Below are 13477 nucleotides of genomic sequence, written 5' to 3'. Positions count from 1 at the left end.
AATCATCATATGCACTTAATTACTTCATCAACTTAGATTATCGAGGTGTTGTAAATGGCACAATGAGAAGGAGTTTGGCAAGGAGGCTATCGTGGCCTCTACCTGGCAGAGGACTTAATTACAATGCAAGAAAACAAGGGGAAACAAACTGGTGACCCTATCCATAACCAATAAAAATTAAGGAATTTTAGTCAGTGTTGCTTGACATTCTTAGAAATTGATATGCTGACTTTTTCATGTTTGCAAGCAGATGAATTTCAGAATTTGTAGTTGAGGTATGCAGCATGTGTTGTTCTACTCTGCGTACAGCTGGGGGCCCCACAGGGTGTATCGTTTGAGAGAGGAGAAAACTGGGATAGGATTATTAAAATCCAATAAAAGTGTACTTTTGTCCACAACTTATGTACTGAAAAAAAAGCTTCAAAAACATAGTTTTTCGTTGGTTATGACCAAAAGTATCTGGACACCCTTTGGTCTGGGTATGTTCTTGGTTTGGGCTAGGCCCCTTAGTTCCAGTGAAAGTAAATCATAATGCTACAGCATATAATCACATTTGGGACGATTCTCTGCTTCCCCAACAGTTTGGAGAAGGCCCTTACCTGTTTCAGCATGACAATGCCTCCAGGCACACTGCGAGATCCATATAGAAATGGTTTTGTCAAGAACGATGTGTAAGAACTTGACTGGTCTGCACAGAGCCCTGACCTTGACCACATTCAACACCTTTGGGATCAATTGGGAAGCCAACTGCAAGCCAGACCTAACTGCCCAATCAGTCCCCGACTTCACTAATGCACTTCTGGCTGAATGGAAGCAAATCCCGGCAGCAATGTTCCAACAAGCCTTCCCAGAAGAATGGAGTTGTTATAGCAGAAAAAGGTGGACCAACTCCATATTAATGCCCATAATTTTGGATGAGACATTAGATGTCAGGTGTCCACATACATTTGGCCATATAGTCTACCTAATATACCTAATTAACACTGTAAATCAATATGACTTATGAGGTTTTATTGCGGTGTACTACAGCACTGACAGGAGGCTAATCTGTCCTACTGTATGTGTTAGCTGAAGTGATTCTCACACCTTACTCAACCCTAACATGTTTAGTTAGTCTCAGTTTTGGGCTCTGGCATATGAGCTGAAAGTTATTTGAGGGCAAAAATAAATAAAGAAATTCTAACAAAAAGATAAGGGTTCCACCACTGCTGCCTATACCTCTACATTGGTGAGAGTGTGATATTATATGGTCCAGCGTCTGCGTCCTGTCATATCAACCCAGCAGTCCCTGACTCAGGTCAGCATGCTACTTGTCACCCCTCCCTCCCACGGCTGCGCGCCTCAGCCACTGTAACGTGAGAACAAGGATTAATCTACAGGAGGACAGGTCTTGCCGAGTAGAGAGCGAAGATAAATGGGATCGGTCTCCAGTATATTCAATTCTAGTTTAGCCTATGCCTTTACTTCACAGCGAGTGGTTTGAGCTACACAATGTACTAGGACAAGAGGTGAGATCATTTTTTCCTGTCATCTTGCTCTTTTGAATTTACAGAAAGATGTATATGTCTGTCACTTCATATGGGATACTGAGATGAAATTTGAAACCGTTTTATACAGTCATCTGTAAATTGGCATGCATTAGATTCTTTGCAGGGTACCAAAGCAATTTGCAGTGTGCTTGGCTATTTGTACAGGAAACTACGTGATTATTTTTCCACAGGCAATTTAAGTTTAAATGTTTATTATGAAGCTGCACATTATAAATAGGAGTTTAGTAAAAAAAAAAAAAAACTACCAGCATACATACTTCACTGCTATGTTATAAATAGGTACAGGAGGGTTCCTTTATTTGAATACTAAGGCACTGGGAGACCAGCATCAGTCTCTGCTCATTTTGACTGTTTCTTTTGTGCACAGATGTGTGTTTAATTTGTGCTTTGTCTGGGAGTTTGGCCTCTTGTTGTTTTTAACATTTTGTTGCAGTCCAAATGCAGTCCATTTGTTTGTGTCATTAATGGATTTGTGCCATTATATGTGTGCTCCTTTCTACTGAAACTTGAGAAGAGTGAGGTAGAGATTGAGACAAGTGGAAAGTGCTTTGCGGTTAGTTCCCTTTCAACTGTTAAATTCGGCAGTCTTCATAAGAGTCACTGACAAAAGAAATGTTACTCTGTCCAGATCCCAGATCTAAGGGCATGGCTGTCTGCCTGGACCACCATTGCTAATATTAAATGTGCTGCATTAGGACGGACTGCTAGGACGGAGTGTAGCACAGTGGGTAAGGAACTGGGCTCGTAACCGAAAGGTCGCAGGTTTGATTCCCGGGTAAGGACACTGCCGTTGTACCCTTGAGCAAGGTACTTAACCGGAATTGCTTCAGTATATATCCAGCTGTATAAATGGATACAATGTAAAATGCTATGTAAAAAGTTGTGTATGTCGCTCTGGATAAGAGCGTCTGCTAAATGCCTGTAATGTAATTAGATATCATGTATTCACATTAATGGATTAGATGTCACATATTCTCATCACTGCATTAAATAACACATTCACTTAGCTACAGTAGATCTCAAATATTTCATATATAATTACAATTTTACACTTTAGTAATTTTTTGCCAAATCAATAGACAAAAGGGCATTTTTGCCACTGTCAAGGTGCTTGCCTGAAGAATATCACATTCACATATTGTATATCACATTCACCCTCCTGCATTAGGTTTCACATATTCACATCACTGCATTAGATATTTCATGTTCACATCCCTGCTCACATTGGGAAGTGAATGCGGACCGTCCGAAGTTGAAATGTGCTGCTGGTGGTCGGGCGGGGGGGCTAAAAAGGTGCATAAAAGGTGCCATAATTTTTACATGGTGAAACCAAAATATATCAAAATATACTTTAATAACACCTGAGAATCTGCACTTTAACTACATCTAAATAGTTTTATTACAAATTGAAAATTGTTGAGTACAGGAAAAATATGATGGAGGCAAAAAATGATGGAGGCACTGTATGTCAGCTGTATAAATAAAACATGAAGTGAAAAGTATGGCAAATGCAACCAATATTCCTAGCAATGAGGCTGTTTTGATGGTTGTGTTACTATAGTAGGCTATGCTAACTTGCAGAATACTTTTTAGCTATGGTCATGTTTTTTGCTAGTCAGCTAATGCTGGTGAATCTTCACCACCATATTTAGAAACAGCTGACTGTCTGAGAATCACTGTTCAGTGCATTGTTCAAGCTATTTGCATGATTTATATCTCTGCTTCCTTCAGTTCCCTCGCGTGAGCGGATCTAACATGATCTACGCCTAGGCTACTCGAGGACAGAAGTTTTGGGTGCCTGTTGCTCTTAACACCCAGTCTCTGCAGTTTCACGTAAGTTTAAAAAAGGTCTCTGCTATGCCCCCTGCTCCTCTGTCAGTCTCCCTCTCTGGGGACTGTGTGCCCTCGCCTCTCCTCTCCACAGAAAGAAATAGAGAGATGCTCTGCTCTGAGTGTATAGGAAAACATCAAGGAATACTAGCGGTTGTGTTAAAGCAGAATTATGCATTTTTTCTGCGTTTTTTCCTGCCAAAATGCAGGAAAAAATACATTCTGTTCTATAAACGCAGATATTCTGAAGTGTTTTTAAGATTTCAAAGGGTGATGATCCAGACTTGAACCACAACAAAGTAATTACTCCTGTTTTGAGCCAATTGGTGTTTATTGATCCCGCCAAGTTACAACTTGGTGGGGCCTTATGCCCCATACCTATACAGCACCGAGAGTTTGGCATTTTTCAGGGTTTCCTAAAGAAATAATCACAATGACCACAGGCTCTCAGCTCTTAAAAAACATCCATTTCTATACCTTCTGATCCCATTTAAACTGACAGAATTCACAAACAACTTCACACGTCCATACAATAAAGCCCCAAACTTAGGGTATATTGTGTTTTTTCCTTCTTTTCTTCTTCTTTCTCTTCCTGCCTGATTACATCATCACATATTCTCCAGGCCCACAAAGAATACGTCTTCCCATTGGACATTTCGGTACATCAGCCAATAAAAACATTGAATACAGACACAACATGGCCATGAATACATGTAAGTGCACACATTTAAAACAGCAAAACTGTGCAGCCCCAATGTCTACTTCTCTAACTGGTTACTGCGTCTGCCAATGGAATGTTTTGGCCAAGTCACAGACCGGGGTTCAAATCCACCCTTGGCGGACTGAAGCAAGCCTCTGACTCATTACACTGGCTTGCTGGACAAGTTACAAGTTACAAGAAACGCTATTGGCTGTCTTACCTCACACAAATTAGACAATCTGTATTCCAAAGCAATGCTACCCAATGTTTCCTGAATTGTTTTCAAATAACTTGGCATAATTTTGATATGAATACTTTTAATGGCAGGCCTAGATTTTGCCAGTTTGAATTATAGCCTTACAGACAGTGCTTTGTATATGTGAGTAACTTTATCATAACGCAAGTGAATTAACATTAGTGTGAAACAGATTTTGAAATGTCCTGTATTCTAAAGACGCAGCATTCCTTGGGCTAATGCGGCCACTGAAAATGATGCGCAGTGACAATAAGTTAGACATCGAAGGCAAAAGGAAAGGAAAAAAATAGAAATGCATACTTCCCAGCTTGCTTACTTTGAAGAAATAAAAAGTGTGATATTAAAAATGGGAAACAGCACGGTGGCCCTGAAGGGCATTCCTTGTTTGCTCAGAACCGCGCACTGAAAAACACAAAAATCTCTCCATGCATACAAAAACCTCTCCATGCACACAAAAACTGGTCCACGTATACAAAAACTTCTCACTGCACAAAAATCGCTCCGCACACACAAATTTCTCCACGCACAAAAAAACTGCTCTGCGTGAACAAAAACTTGTTCAATCACACAAAGACTGCTACGTGCACAAAAAATGCTCCATGCACACAAACTTCTCTGGCCTGCAAAAACTGCTCCATTCACACAAACTTCTCAGCACGCACAAAACATTCTCTGCATGCAAAAAAAGGGCTCCACACACATAAACTTCTCCGCACACACAAAAATTGCTCCACAAGCAGAAAAACTATTCTGCGCACACAAAAAAATTCTCCGCACAATCAAAAACTGCTCCATGCACAGAAACTTCTCCAAGCACACAAAGCCTGCTCCGCAAACATAAATGTGTTTGTGCACACAAAAACTGATCCATGCACATAAACTTCTCTGCACACAAAAACCGCTCCACGCACACTGAAAATTTTTTGGTGAGTTTTAATGTGCACAATGTCACTTATGCGATGGAACCCCATGTGCATTCCCTGGAACGTAGTTCATAGATTTGAGCACACAAACATTTGATTGGCTCATGGTATTGGAGCTGTCAATAAAACAATGATAGATAAGCCATTTATTACTGCTTTAATGTTTAAGCAGGTTAAATCGAGCTCTCCATTTCCTCCTAAAAGGGGGTGTTCCTGCGCTAAGATGGTGTCTAATTGATCGAGCAGTGAGTTTGTTGCAGCATCACAAGACAAAAGGGACAGAAACTTCATTATGCCTTGCTTTACCAGCAAAGTTTGTGGTGAACGTGACTCAGTGGAGGGTCAGTCCCACGGTCAGGAAGCCAGAGACAACAAACATACCTCTGTATAGTTACATTGTTACACCCCTTTCATAATCACTGGTATGAGGTATGACTAGCGGGGGAGGGATGTTTAGTAAAAGGGGTCTGATTGGCAGTCTCCATCAGGAAGAATTCTTTTTGGAGATGTCCCACTTGTCCACACTGCCAACAGCCCTGCCTCTATGCTCCTGGCACAGTCATCTGACCAGAGATAGGGCAATGACTATGGGTAAAGGGGGGCTAGGCATCTATTATCAGAGCAGAGCAGGGGCTTAGAGAAATGGGGCTGGAGGGGCAGGGAATTTGGGGAGCTTATGACCGGATCTGGGACAGAGTCAGGTTTCAATATACACTACATTTACAAAAGTATGTGGACACCTGCATGTCACACCCATATGTACTTGCTGAACATCTCATTCTAAAACCATGGGCATTCACTTGGAGTTGAACCCCCCTTGTTGCTGTAACAGCCTTCCCTCTGCTGGGACGGCTTTCCAGTTGATTTTGGAATATGGCTGCGGGGATTCGCTTCCATTCAGCCACAAGAGCAGTAGTGAGGTTGGGCACTGATGTTGGGCATAAGGCCTGTACAGTTGGCACTATTTGGGCCAGTACAGTTGGGCATAATACATTCCACCAAATCCAGATTCGTCCGTCAGACTGCTAGATAGTGAAGCGTATTTCATCACTCCAGAGAACGCATTTCCAGTGCTCCCGAGTACAATGGCAGTGTGTTTTACACCACTCCAGCTGATGCTTGGCATTGCGCACAGTGATTTTAGGCTTGTGTACAGCTGCTCGGTCATGGAAACCCATTTCATGAAGCTCACGACAAACAGTTCTTGTGCTAACCTTGTTTCCAGAGGTAGTTTGGAAACAAGTAATGAGTGTTGACACTGAGGACAGACGATTTTTATTGGCTACACGCGTCAGCGCTCCGCGGTCCCATTCTGTGAGCTTGTGTGGCCTACTTCTTCACGGCTGAACTGTTGTTGCTCTTATTCGTTTCCACTTCACAATAACAGCACATGCAGTTAACTGGGGAAGCTCTAGCAGGGCAGATATTTGACAAACTGACTTGTTGGAAAGTTGGCATCCTATGACAGTGCCACGTTAAAAGCCATTGAGTTTTTCACTACCCAGACCCATTCTACTGCCAAGGTTTGTCAATGAAAATTGAATGTATGCTTGATTTTATACACCTGTTAGCAATGTGTATGGGTGAAATAGCTGAAACCACTAATTGGAAGGGGTGTCCACATACTTTTGTAGTGTCCTTTTTAGCAAACTAACCTTGCCGTTTTGTTCTTGCAGTGAACCCTCTGATTTTATTTGAGTATAGTCTTCTCTTTGTTTTAGTCTTGGTCACGTCTATGCCTAGAGACGTGACAAAGAGTGTTTCTGATCTGTTTGGCAGTTGAAAAGCGGTCTTTCTTCACAATGGAAGGTATTCTTCAGTCATCGATTTATTCAGATTTTTTAGTAACATGATGGCCTGAGGTACTGGCATTGATACTTCCTTGGTCCTCATGTTGAGAGACAACTGCAACAGACTTCAAATGCAAATGTATAATCTAGAATCGACGCTAGACCTTTTGTTTGCTTTCTTGTGCATGAACTAATTATGCAACAACACACTGTTGGCCAAGAAACTGCTGAGCAGCCAACTGTCCAATTAGTGTACTTTTGGATCCCTAAAATCAGGGTATTATGCATAAAAAGGGCTTTCATTCCTACACGGGTCATGCAAAATGGATGTAAATACCAACAAATTAAAGCTGACAGTCTGCACTTTAATCTCATAATCATTGTCTCATTTGAACTCCAATGTGCTGGAGTCCAGAGCCAAAACAATATAAATTGTGCTGCTGTCCAAATGCTTACAGACTTTACTGTATACATATTTGTGTGGTCTGGGTGGGGCTTGGTGTGAATTTTTTGGTGCCCCTTGTTGGCAGAGATGTAATGGAAGCCCCTCCATTTTAGGGTCTTGGCAAAACTTTGACCCCCGACTGGTATAAATGAAATCCTTCCTAGAGGAGTTAGGAGAAAGTGCTGAAGTTGTGTACCAGGTGAACACTTAGTATGGCAGAGGTCTAAGAGATCTCTCAGTTCATTTACTGCAGGATGTGGGAAACAAAAAACACAACCCCATCTCTCCCTCTCTCCATTGCATTTCACTGATGATGATATATGATATGCAATTTTGAATTATTAAGTGGAGCTTGGAAAGGGCTGCGCCAGTGTGGCAGATAGAACAGTGTTCTGCCAGGTAGTCTCTCTTCCTTGAAAAGTGCAAGTAATTCAGTCAGTTGCTCCAATGTCGTGCTTAATATGAAGAGCAAACATTACTTTTTTGTTTACTTTGGTGTAGATATGTCTGATCTGGGCACAACATGATAGCTATGCTATCTCATGATTGCATTCATTGGAAGCATGTTTAAAAGAACTGAAACAAATTATGATGAATGGGGATTTCAAAACTCAGTCAAGGGTACCCAATGTGTGCTGGTTTTCTTTACAACCAACATTTTGTATTAACATTTGTTTAGGCTTAATCATTTCATGCTTATTTCCTTTAATTAGGTATCCACATTTCAAGTAACTAATGCAAGGTAAATGGTAAATGGACTGCATTTATATAGCGCTTTTATCCAAAGCGCTTTACAATTGATGCCTCTCATTCGCCAGAGGAGTTAGGGGTTAGGTGTCTTGCTCAAGGACACTTCAACATGCCCAGGGCGGGGTTTGAACCGGCAACCCTCCGACTGCCAGACAATCGGTCTTACCTCCTGAGCTATGTCGCCCCTATATGGTATATGCTATCTATTAATAAATCTATTGAAAATTTACTCCCTCTCAAAAGGAAACATTTTCCACTGCACATTACATCAGATGAGTGTTAATTCGGATTTGAAATCAGGAATTGGAAGAGAAACCAGCATACACTGGGGTACCCCTGACTGACTTTGGGAATCCCTGTATTAGGTGTTCAATGTTACTACTGCAACAATAAAAAACTATTTAATCAGAAATCATAAACAAAGTTAAGTGCCATACATCTATTACAGCAACAAATCAATTATGATGTGTGTTTTATAGTAAAAACAAGCGGTGTAGACAGAAGAAATGTAGTCTCACTGGACTGTGAAGTAGAAAAACAGTTATTCACTGATTTATTGCTGAGTGACAGGTGGTTTCTACATGATAAATATTAATTTAGGTTGAAGAGACTTTATCACAGTTCTGGTGAGGGTGTGCCATGACCCGGTGGACAGTCGCTTTCCACCTAAAATGATTGATAATATAAAATGGCAAAACATATTTTTTTAAATTATTTATTTATTAGATTTATTTATTGATCATAAGAACACATTCCTTGACATCCAGGCTCACACATTGTATTACTATGATGATACAGAGTAAATGTCAAGATATATATCAATGATGAATATGGGGTGTGTGAGATAACACAAATGTTTATCTCAACATTTGTGTTATCTCACACACCCCATATTCATCATTGATATACATCTTGACATTCACTCTGTATCATCATTTTACTCTGTATCATCTATTGGGATGGCAGGTATGCCATCCCGCCAAGTGACGCCTTGGCGGGGGCATGCCCCATACCTATACAGCACCGAGAGTTTGGCACTTTTCAGGGTTCCCCACAGAAATAACCACAACAGCCACAGACACTCAGCCCTTAAAAACATTAAATTCTGTACATTCTGACCCCATTTCAACAGACAGATTTCATAAACAACTTCACATGTCCACACATAAAGCCCCAAACTAAGGGGATTTTGCGTTTTCTCCTTCTTCTTCTTCTCTTTCTTCTTCTTCTCATTCTTATTTTTCCTGCCGCCTATCCCACTAACAACATGTCTCCCCACTGGACATTTCACTGACACCAGCCAAATCTTCACCTACACGACACACACGCAAAATACCCATACCTTTTTACTCTGAAACATTTCCAGTTTAAACAGCTAGTCCACCTGTGGCCTAGTGGGCAAGGTTACAGTCTTGGGAACACGGGGTCGTAGGTTCAAGCCCAGCTAGGAACACCTTTCTTTAAAGGAGTACCATGGTGATTTTCACACTTTCTTGGTTTTATGTGCTATTTGCACAAGAGGCATTGAACAAACACAATGAGTAAAGTATTAAATATGTCCGTTCTGTATTTTTGGAGAAATATGCGTTTTAAATTTATCGTCCTATTTTCAACCGGTTGAGAAACTTCTCAACTTGGTGCCTCACGAACACAGTAACCACTCCCCTTTCCACGCCCCGTAAACCCATGGATAACTCGAGACCCATAGTTTGCGCCGCTGGCTTACGGGCAAGACAATGCAAATATTTCACTAACGTTAGGTTCACTTAAATTAGAGTGCCTTTTAAGGACTATTAGATTATTTCTGGTTATATTCATTTAGCTAGCTAGCTAGCTAACGTTAGCTAACTAGGTAGTTTGCTTTCATAAGGCAATGTTATCGATAACGTTAGCTAGCTAGTTTGCTTTTATGAGGACATTATAGTTGTGCTTTTATCTTAACTTGGCTAGCTAGATAGCAAAAATTATAATTGGATATAAGTCAACGTCCTTATCTTAGCTATCTATCGATACTTGATATACTACTAAGCTAGCTAGCTTGTGAAAAGTCTCCCAAAAATAGCGCTTATCATGGGGGTAGCTAATGGTAACGGGGCACGGTCTGTCAATCATAGCTAACTGACAGTTCTCATTACCACGCCCAGACGGTTCGGGTGAACTTTTATAGTGGGAAATTTAGGCTTAGAAAAATACGTTTTCAAGTACATTGAAATGACTGAATAATAAAAAAATTATGCACATTCGTTTTGTTGTTGCCTAAAGACAACTGGGAAGTGTCACGTTCAATCACCATGTTACTCCTTTAACCTGCTTCGACCCTCACTAATAATTGTCTACTACTCATCAATTATTGCTTTTGCACCATATCTACCCGCCGTTCACCGTTCAGTTATTAACCGGCTACAATATTGCTAAGCCATATGCATTATGACGTACCGTCTGTACTTCAGTTATTAACCGGCTACAATATTGCAAAGCCATATGGATTCAACGGGAGCTCTTCTGTGCTTACTGGCCTGTGTTCTTCTTTAAAACCACCGGCAGGTTTGCTAATGATATTTCACGCATTGCATAGCTATGGCATGGTGCTGCACTAACGAAGTCACAGACTGGTAAACCTCCGGTTTAAGGCTTGAATCCCGCCTCGCCCTCAGGCAGATCATTTCCTCTTTTACACTAACGTTTTCTTACGCTTATATTTGCTTTACCAAAACTCACTCACGGCCACCCATATGCATTTCATGATGGCAAATGTATTCCTTTTATTAACAAGTTACACCAGTTCACCACTGTGCCATTTCTACTAACTATATTTCTTCACTTGGCTACCGTACAAAACCTTCTTATCAGCAAACGCCACGTTTCTACATTCATGTTACCTCGCCCTGTTCTCTATCTAGCCACATACAAACAATTACTACGTATGTACGTTCTGCAACTCCACATTAAAACATTACATTTAAAATCATGATTCACTCATAAATATAACTACTAGCACTGAACATGAGAAAAACACATTAGTGCAATAGATTGCACACGTTATTTAACCCTCCACTTCAACAACTAACATTTAATACAGACTGTTATATATACCATTTGACAAGGAAACTAAGCTCGCTCATGGTCGCTTCATTTACTTCGCACTATAGTCTGTGATCATGTCAACCTTCACCTACATGCCCATTCTGCTAAAAACATATTGTTTCAACTACGCAATTTCATCATTTCGCCTAATTTATCTCACACTGTTGTTATTTTCTCATATGCAAAGTCTGCTGGGACATATGTGTCTGCTCCTATTCTCCACTATCAACTTTTCCGGTTCTAGCTTAGCAAAACAGCGAAGAGGATTCCTACCTGCAGATAAGCCTATCAAAATGCCTTATAAACCTTACAAACACTAAAAGTGCATCTTCACAAAATAACAGACAACGGAGCAGGACAGAAGGGTACACAAGTTGCGACCTAGGCAGCTCTAATTCTACGGGCTTGCTGATTCTTTTGTCAATCAAGGCTCATTGGATGCCCGTCAAATCCGTGAGTAACCTACATAAACTGGCCATATTTCACCTTTTCTGATGCGCTTACAATTACGCCACCGCACCAATTGTCACAGCCACTGTTTTACATATATAGCAAACCGAAACTGCTAAACGTACACGCTCATCAGACTGTACAAATTCACACAAGGATAACCATAATCCACAACCGTTTCTTACAGGGTCACTTCGCATTTCTCACTCTCGTAATAAAACGCTTTGCAAAAAGAAATGATATCTCATAAAAAACACGTTTTCAACGTACAAAAATGCCAAGTTACTCACACATACAAGACATACACCGTCAATAACTCATTCATTCAGACTGCCAAAATCCAGGCCTGCCATTAAAAGTATTGATATCAAAAAGATGCCAAGTTACGGTACTACAAACAATATAGGCTATCTTGCCTCACAGAAATTTCATAACATGTATTCCAAAGCAATGCTACCCAATATTTCCTCAATTCTTTCAAGTCACTTGGCCCTGTGTTTTGTAATCTTACCATATGTGACGGGTGCTGGAGAAAAGGTCCGCAAGTCGCAAATCTTGAAATCGCGCTAGGAGGCAAAAAAGGTTTTTTAATTTTTTTTTTACTGTTGTGTGTGAAGAAGTCACTCAATTCAACACTCAAGTGTTGAAGAAGTCACTCAATAGAATAAACAACATTTTTAGGGTCACTAAATACTTATAATTTGTCAGCAAAGTCGGCTTGTTTTAGTGATTCTTACAGCCGGGTTTTGGAGGCGTGATGGGGGTGCAGTTTAATTAGCATGTTTGATTTCGTTGGCTATTGTCACTTTGTTTCGGTCAAGCCACCGCCCATAAATAAAGCCGTGTGGTAGTAGCCTATGTTTGTTTACTGTGTGAGGTTGCTACAATGGCGGACGCTCAATCAGTAGGTGAGAGTATAAGCTTTCTAACGATGTATAACATGTCTAATTTTGCTTTTGGAATAGCGTTTTATAGGTTAGCATAACCGATGATTTTGATGATTTCTTGCTTGAGGAGTCGAAATAGTGTGCTTCATGTTGCAAAGATTCTCTGTTTGATGTCTCCGAGGTGTATACATGTGTCTCTGTTTTGCTGTCATGGTTCTGTGTTTCCTTCTGTCTTTCCTTGTTGGCCCGCCAGATGGCGGCACTTCTGTTTTGTGTCCTGCTCCCCCTGTTTAATTTTATTATTGCTTTCAATTATTGTAGTATTGTTTTTGGGTTGTCTCGTTTTCCCTTCCCTCTCTGTGGCTTAATTGTTCATGGTGCCCTCCTGTGTCTCGTCAGTGTCTGGTCTATTTAAGTTCCCTTCTTCCTTGACTCAGGTGCTGGATCCTTGTTTGGTTTTTGTGTGCGTATTGGATGGTGTTTCGGTTTGTGCTTCTCCTTGTTCTGGTGACTCAGTGTTTTGCTGTGAGTGTTTTCCCCCCTTCCCGTGTTCTGTTTTTGCTTTGTTTTTTGAATTTCTGCATTTCCTGTTTTTGCGTATTAAGATCTTTTTCCCCTTTTGACTTGCCCTGCGCGGCTTCGTTTTTGTTCCCTTTTGTTTTTGGTAAATGGTAAATGGACTGCATTTATATAGCGCTTTTATCCAAAGCGCTTTACAATTGATGCCTCTCATTCGCCAGAGCAGTTAGGGGTTAGGGGTTAGGTGTCTTGCTCAAGGACACTTCGACATGCCCAAGGCGGGGTTTGAACCG

At 40.8% G+C, this 13477-nt stretch overlaps 1 protein-coding gene across 2 annotated transcripts in view; it reads left to right on the top strand.

Moving 5' to 3' along the window:
• slc8a2a (solute carrier family 8 member 2a) overlaps nucleotides 1-13477 on the top strand; it is a 91694-nt gene that overhangs the window by 13968 nt on the left and 64249 nt on the right. The window contains exons 1-2 of one of the 2 annotated variants that reach the window (XM_035433073.1): nucleotides 1417-1508; nucleotides 3282-3383. The gene's annotated coding sequence lies outside the window, so the exon portion shown is untranslated. Of the gene's footprint in view, nucleotides 1-1416; nucleotides 1509-3281; nucleotides 3384-13477 lie in introns of those variants that run through there. The other variant, XM_035433074.1, reaches the window with a different exon arrangement.

Source organism: Anguilla anguilla, chromosome 9 (genome assembly GCF_013347855.1).
Source record: "Anguilla anguilla isolate fAngAng1 chromosome 9, fAngAng1.pri, whole genome shotgun sequence".
Classification (NCBI taxonomy): Eukaryota; Metazoa; Chordata; class Actinopteri; order Anguilliformes; family Anguillidae; genus Anguilla; species Anguilla anguilla.
The sequence above is the reverse complement of the archived record's forward strand: the minus strand, read 5'-3'. Positions and strand labels throughout refer to the sequence as shown.